Consider the following 7,029-nt stretch of genomic DNA (forward strand, 5'->3'; position numbering starts at 1 on the left):
TAAAAGTGCTTAGTCGGAAAAGATGCTACCAAGCTCCTTCTAATTCAGAAAGATTTGTTCATGTGGGATAGAGTTCATGGAGTTCAAACAGTGGTTTGGCCATAAAAGAAACTGGTTATTTCTGAATCTCCTCAAACTATGTCCTTTCTGTCCAAACATGAGGCTGTGGCCATTGTGATTGTGACAGAAAAGGAATTGATCTACAAATGTTTCAGTTTTAGTTGATTTGATGATTCTGGTAGATGGTATATACTGATTGCTATTAAAATGCAGAAAAGAAAATGGATGGAATAGAATCTTCCTCTTCCCAGCTGCAGTGTGTGTCTCACTCAGGCATCAAAGGTATTGACTGTTTCCTAGTATGAATGATTGCTTATTGTACCCTATGGCTATCATTAAGTGTCATACCTTATGATTCTCGACTCCTGACGAATGTATCTTTTACGTATATTGAGAGTATTTACACCAAGACAAATTCCTTGTGTGTCCAATCACATTTGGCCAATAAAGTATTCTATTCTATTCCAATCTATTCTATTCCAATCTATTCTATTTTATTCTATTCCAATTAATGTAGATCTGTCAGTAATCACAAAAGACATGAGAGATGATTTCAACCAGACTTCAGTAGAGATGTCTCTTTGTGTTCTATTTGTACGGTGTATGGTATGGATATCACAGATGTGTAGATATTATACAGCAAATGGGTACAAATGAAGAAAATTTTTAGCTTATTAGCTTTTAAGTATTTCATATTTTGATTTATGACTACTATCTTGACTGCCCTGTAATTAGAAAGACAAGGTTTAAAATGAAATAACTGGTAAATAAATACAGTGCTTATATGAGAAATGAAAGCTGCCTGGGAAAGCATTTAAACCCTGGTGTGCTCCAACACAACTGAAATTCAGGCATGAAGCTAGAACAACAGAGTCCGTAGGGCAAATCAAATCCTAACATGACATGGATAATTTGATTCTTGAATCCAGCAGCTCCTTGATAGCAACATTTAATAACAAATTCATCTGTGCTTGTGATAAATGCATATATTTAGCTGTTGTATTGAATTGGGTTCCAACTCCATTTGGCAAGCTCATACACCCTAATCTCAGGGTGTATGAGCTTGTGATCACTTTAGCACGTATAAGAACACTTGGCCATGTGTAGCCATCAACTGGTTCTCAAGATTTGCTTTGTGCTTTGGATTGGAGACCTGGGCAGTCCTCTGGCTTTGATGGGCTTTTTTTTTCCCAGTCCTTTGAGGGGCTGTCACAGAGAAGAGGACGTCAACTTGTTTTCCAAAGCACCAGAAGGCAGGACAAAAAAGTATGGGTGGAAACTAAACAAAGAGAGAAGCAACCTGGAACTAAGAAGAAATTTCCTGAGAGTGAGAACAATTAAGCTTGCTTTCAGAAGTTGTGGATGCTTCATCATTGTAAGAAGAGATTGGATGACCCACCTGTCTGGAATGGTATGGGCCAGGGTCGAGCAAGGGATTGGACTAGAAGATCTCCAAGGTCCCTTCCAACTCCCTTAGTTTGTTCTCTGGTGAAGGCAGCAAATTCTCCCAGTGGCTGATCCATAACAATATTTGTTGACGAGTCATCCAAAGTCCCTATGTCTGAACCAGATTGTTGAAGCACCCTTCAGAAGGACAGTGAAATCAGCCCCACTGTGAAATCAAGTCTAGCGCCTTCAAATGGTTTGCAAAGGGCCAATGATTTCATGTAGATCAGGGTGTCCAACCTTGGCAATTTTAAGACTTGTGGACTTCAACTCCCAGAATTCCTCAGCCAGCTTTGCTGGCTGAGGAATTCTGGGAGTTGAAGTCCACAAGTCTTAAAAGTTGCCAAGGTTGGACACTCCTGATGTAGATGATTTTAAAATAAACCATTTGGATTTTTATACATCTGGTGCCGGAATGTCTGGAGCTGACCTTGAAATGCCCAACTCTGGCTTGGAGGGTGGCTTCAGTTTCTGCTTGCCTTCACCTGAACAATCAATGGCACAGCTCCATGGGTTTCGCGACAATATCGAGCGAAGCGCAGGCATGGGTGATCGGAGTTTGCCCCGCACCTCCCCCTGCCCCCTCCCCCACCTTCCGTGATACCGTGGAATTGTTCCCCCCCCCCAAGGAGGACTCGCGCCTTCCCTTTGATTGATTCGCTCTCCAGCTCTCGCCGTTGCCTGTTGACCGTCACTCTTGTGCTCCGAAGGCGGGGGCGGGCAAGGGAGGCGGGGAGGGAGGGGGGGAGGGAGAAGGGAAGAGAAACCTGGTCGGAACACCCCGGCTTTCCTCTTGGATGCAAATGGATCGGCTTTGCGGGCTCTTTGTTGTGGGATTGAGAAGATCCTTCTCCGCCTCCAACAACCCCCACCCCGGGGAAGGATTGCTAAAATACATAAAATGTACCGATAACAAGCCGCTCTGGGGATGAGATAAGAGTTTAAGGCGGGGAAGGGCAATCGGGAAGATTTTATTGTCCCTGGAGCCTCATCCAGCGAGGAATGTACGCGCTGTGCGGTTTGACCCATTGGGCGGGCTGCGTTTGATCCTGCACTTAAGAGGCGAGTGCAAACAGGAAGGGCGCTCGCGCTGTACTTTAAGAGTCGTACGGGGTGGGGGGTGGGGGTGGGGATTTAAACACATCTCGAGGGTGGCTGCAGCCGGGGTCTTACCCGTATACCCTCCTCTCTCCTCTTTTCAGGGTTGGAAATTCCCATTTTTCTTGGGTGATTCCTGGAGGTTGCCTTTCTCTTTATTTGTCAGGACCAAATTTTCAGATCCCTTCAGAGTCAGCTGAAGAATTTCCTTGGGTGGGGGTGGATTCCTATCTTTGGCAGAAGGTAGTTAGTTTGAGCCAGGAAAACTGAACAAACCAGGATAGGGAAAGTGCGAGCTCCAGGCTTGTCAACTTTTTCTTTTCCTTTTCTTCTTTTCTTTTCTTTCTTTCTTTCCTTTCTTTCTTTCTTTCTTTCTTTCTTTCTTTCTTTCTTTCTTTCTTTTTTTCTTTCTTTCTTTCTTTCTTTCTTTCTTTCTTTCTTTCTTTCTTTCTCTCTCTCTCTCTCTCTCTCTCTCTCCTCTCTCTCTCTCTCTCTCTCTCTCTTTCTTTCTTTCTTTCTTTCTTTCTTTCTTTCTTTCTTTCTTTCTTTCTTTCTTTCTGCTATTTTACTAGAATCCCAATATCCATTAACAAAGGCTAGGTGTGAGGGCCCTGCATATAAAATTAAGGAGCAGTGTGTCTTCAGGAATGACTCGGGAATTCAATACTAACATTAAATGAGTTTGGTTTGTTGATTTTTCTCATAAATTTTTGTCTGCAATTACCTCTCTTCATTTTAATAGCCTATTTTGGGAGGGGGAAAGTGTTATTGCTGTTATAAAACAACTTCACAGATTATTTTCCAGATGTCTACCAGCACATCTGGACCAACCTGCCCAAACAATGATACTGGTTTCATGAATCCCATTCATGTCAGAAAATGTCCAGAGCCCTGAAAATCATAAATTGAAAAGAAGTAGACTTCTGAATGAAAGTAAACTTCTGAAGGATTTTGTAAAATTTGCAGAGTTCCTTGCAGCCTTGAGAAAACTGAAAATGATCTTTCTCATGCTTTAGCCCTACAGTCCAAAATGGCATAATTTGCAAATATTTCTTTTCCCAACCACATCTGCTCTTTGTAGGAAATCAGGCTAGAGACTCAGCCAATCCCTGGTTTTGTGGAGATGTTTATTGTAGTTCTGCACATTCCCTTTGAACATGACACAAAAGAGAGAGGCCCATTGTAGAACTGCAAAAGCTAATCTTTGAGATCACATTTCAAGCCGCTCACAAAGTAGAAAGGTACTAGTGCCTACTCAAAGTCAGGGCCACCCACCCCAATACACTTTTCTAGATTCTCAGACAGCCACACCTGTTTGGAAAACTAAAGAAGAGAGATGGGAAAACTGGTGGGCCATGAGAGCTGGGCTGTTTGAATTTGCCCTCTAAATCTGCCTTGGGCCAGCAGCGGGCCAACTACTCTTCCTGGATTTCAAGCTGCAATTCATGGCAAAGGGACACACAGAGAAAAAGCTGTGGGAAACACAACCAGCTGCCTGACAGCAAGGAAGTCTATGGATATTTCCAAGTAAATATGCTGGGAACAGCACTGAATATAAGATAACAGGTCTCTGCCTCCTGCAAACAAAGAGCTTGCAGACAAAAAAAATCAGGGCAGGAAAACAACAAAGGGAGTAGGAGGAAGTGGAAGCAGGAATAAATAGAGAAGTGATACAAGAGTGCTTTGTTCTTGCACTTAAGATTAATACATAAAGATTATATATTCATTATATAGATGTTATAAATAAAGACAATTAGATGTGTGGTACAGGCAGTCCTTGGTGTATGATCATAATTAGGATTGGAACTCCTGTTGCTAAGCAATATGGCTAATAAGTGAATCAGTTGCAATGTTATGACTTTTTTGCCCTGGAGGTTAAGCAAATCTAGTTATGCCCATTGACTTTGCTTGATCACAAATGGTGATCACATGACCCCAGGATACTGCAACTGTTGTGAATACATGGCTGTTGCCAAGACCCCAAATTTTGATTACACACACAAATGCAGGAATGCTGCAATGGTCATAGGTGTGAGGACTGGTTTTAAATCATTTTTTTCAGCACCATGATAACTCAAATAGTCACTAAACAAATTGTCTTAAGTCAAAGACTACCTGTAGTACTAAGTTAACCAGTGTGAGGTTATTTTCCCACTGAGCCTAATATTGTCTACTATGAATGACTACAGTGACTCTTTTGAGTCTCAAGCAAAAGCTCTTTCCCAACACTGCTAATATAAATTATACATATACATATACATATACATATACATATACATACATACATACATACATACATACATACATACATACATACGGTATTCAGCTTTGTTCGGGTATTTTCCCACGTCATTATAGTTGTGCTTTTAAAGTTGTAGCAACGTTTCTAGATGAACACAATGCAGAAGCCTGATGATGGCAGATGAGAGTCTGCTGAAACATTACCCGAACAAAGCTGAATACCATACATATAAATACCCGTGAAAACTTAAGAAAATACATGTGTGTATGTGTGTGTGTGTGTGTCTGTGTGTGTCCATCAGAATAGTTCAAATTAGTTTGGATTGAATTTTAGGTGGGCTCCAGCCTTTTCAATTTGTAAGCAATTGTATCAACATCAGGAGGATCAATTGTTGATCTTAATGAATGGCTCAAGGATCTTAAACATATTTAATGTATTTACAGATCCATTGGCTTGAACCCGATGAAATGGATGCTAATCTGCTTCAGTTTAGACCAAAGCACTTTTCTGTGCCTCTGTGCCAACAGGCTTTAATTGTTCTCACTGATGTTAATGTCACACAGGAATGTACATTTATAAAACAGTAACTTTGCTTTACAAGCATAGCTGTTAACATTGAAGGGCTTGCATTTTGACTTAAAACAAAATGTTTCTAAAAACACAGAGTAACTTTTTGTGCTGGGATGAGAAGGCAATAATCCACTCAACATTTTCTTTGGTTTAGGTCTAAGATCTTTCCTTTCCCCAACCCCACCATCTAACCATACTGCCAAGATGACCTAGCAGCATCTTTTTTCTGCCATGTCCCCATGACAAAGTTAACTCACCCACAGCCTCATCACAAAGTATGTAAAGATAGGCGATGCTTTGTCCCATAATTGTATGGGAGATAAAGTGGCAAGTAAAATCAAAGCGATGTATCAAATTTCACTCAGATGCAGTCTGATACATACAGTCCCTCAGTTACTTTTATTTGGAGTTTTAATAATAAGAACAATAGTACCGAAGGTGATAGGTGCAGTCCTTTGGGTACAATCCCATAAACAGCTGGAACACCACTTACACACCATTGGCACTGACAAAAATCACCATAAGTCAATTGCAAAAGGCAGTTTTACTCAGAAAAAGCTTACATTCTGTGGGGATACCTTTAACACCATTAAACAACAACATCTGCTTTTCCCAGGTCCCTGGAAAGAACTCCATGGGGGGATAAGAATGCCAAATCCAGTCTAAGTATCTGTTTGACCATGCCACCAAAGATAATAGCAATACTCTGTTGTCTCTTCAAAAGTCAGAGTAGCTATCAAAATTCTGTAATAATATAAGACTACTCAGCCAGTGGAAATGCAAGTGCTTTATCGGTAGGGCCTTGTAGGGATCGGCAAGGAGAGTAAAGCAAAATGGATAGGATACTCATCCACCTTTACAAAAGAAGCCTGAAAGTGAGCATTTATTTGACCTATGCAGAGGAAAAAAAACAGGAGGGAAAAATCCTTAGCTGTGTCTCAGCTTCCTAAGCTGTAGAAGGATAGAGTAGAGCTTACATGTTCCTGCAGCCTGGCCCACTTTATTTTTGCCACAGCTTCATGATTGGCAAATGTTTTCCCCACTGCTTGGTGACATGAAGGGCAGCAAAGATGGGGAATTCATCAAATGTTTTTCTGATGATGATGTGGTACACGTTTGAAATCTGGGCCCTACAATTCATCAGCAGGTCAGACCTAAAGATCCAAGGCAGGTCAGGAAGTGGAAATAAAGGCAGCACATTCCTCCCCTCCCCTTCCAGGAGGGAATAGTACTAATTCTGCAGTGGGAAAAGGCCCTAAAGGGATTGCTTCTTAGTAGATAAGGTCGGAATTACGCTGTCCATTGGTGAACTCATCACTGTTTAGTTTGCAGACTCAAAGTTAATGGCTGCCATTCACACTTACTTGGGAGCAGGTTACATTATTTCCTGCAAAGGGACCACTGGATCTAGACAGCCGCAGTAATCCAGACAACATTAGGGGACAATAATCCCCCCCCCCCCCAACAGCATGGCCATAGTTTGGGGAGGATGGGAGTTGGAATCCAACCTTTGAAGAGCATCTGGCTGGGGAAGGAGATAGTTCTCCCTAATTCCCATTTTGGCAGGGTTGAAGAGCAGGATCCAGATGGATTGGATTCCCCAAGACTCAAAA

Source organism: Pseudonaja textilis, chromosome 2, assembly GCF_049901715.1.
Source record: "Pseudonaja textilis isolate UNSWEBS1 chromosome 2, rPseTex1.2, whole genome shotgun sequence".
Lineage (NCBI taxonomy): Eukaryota > Metazoa > Chordata > Lepidosauria > Squamata > Elapidae > Pseudonaja > Pseudonaja textilis.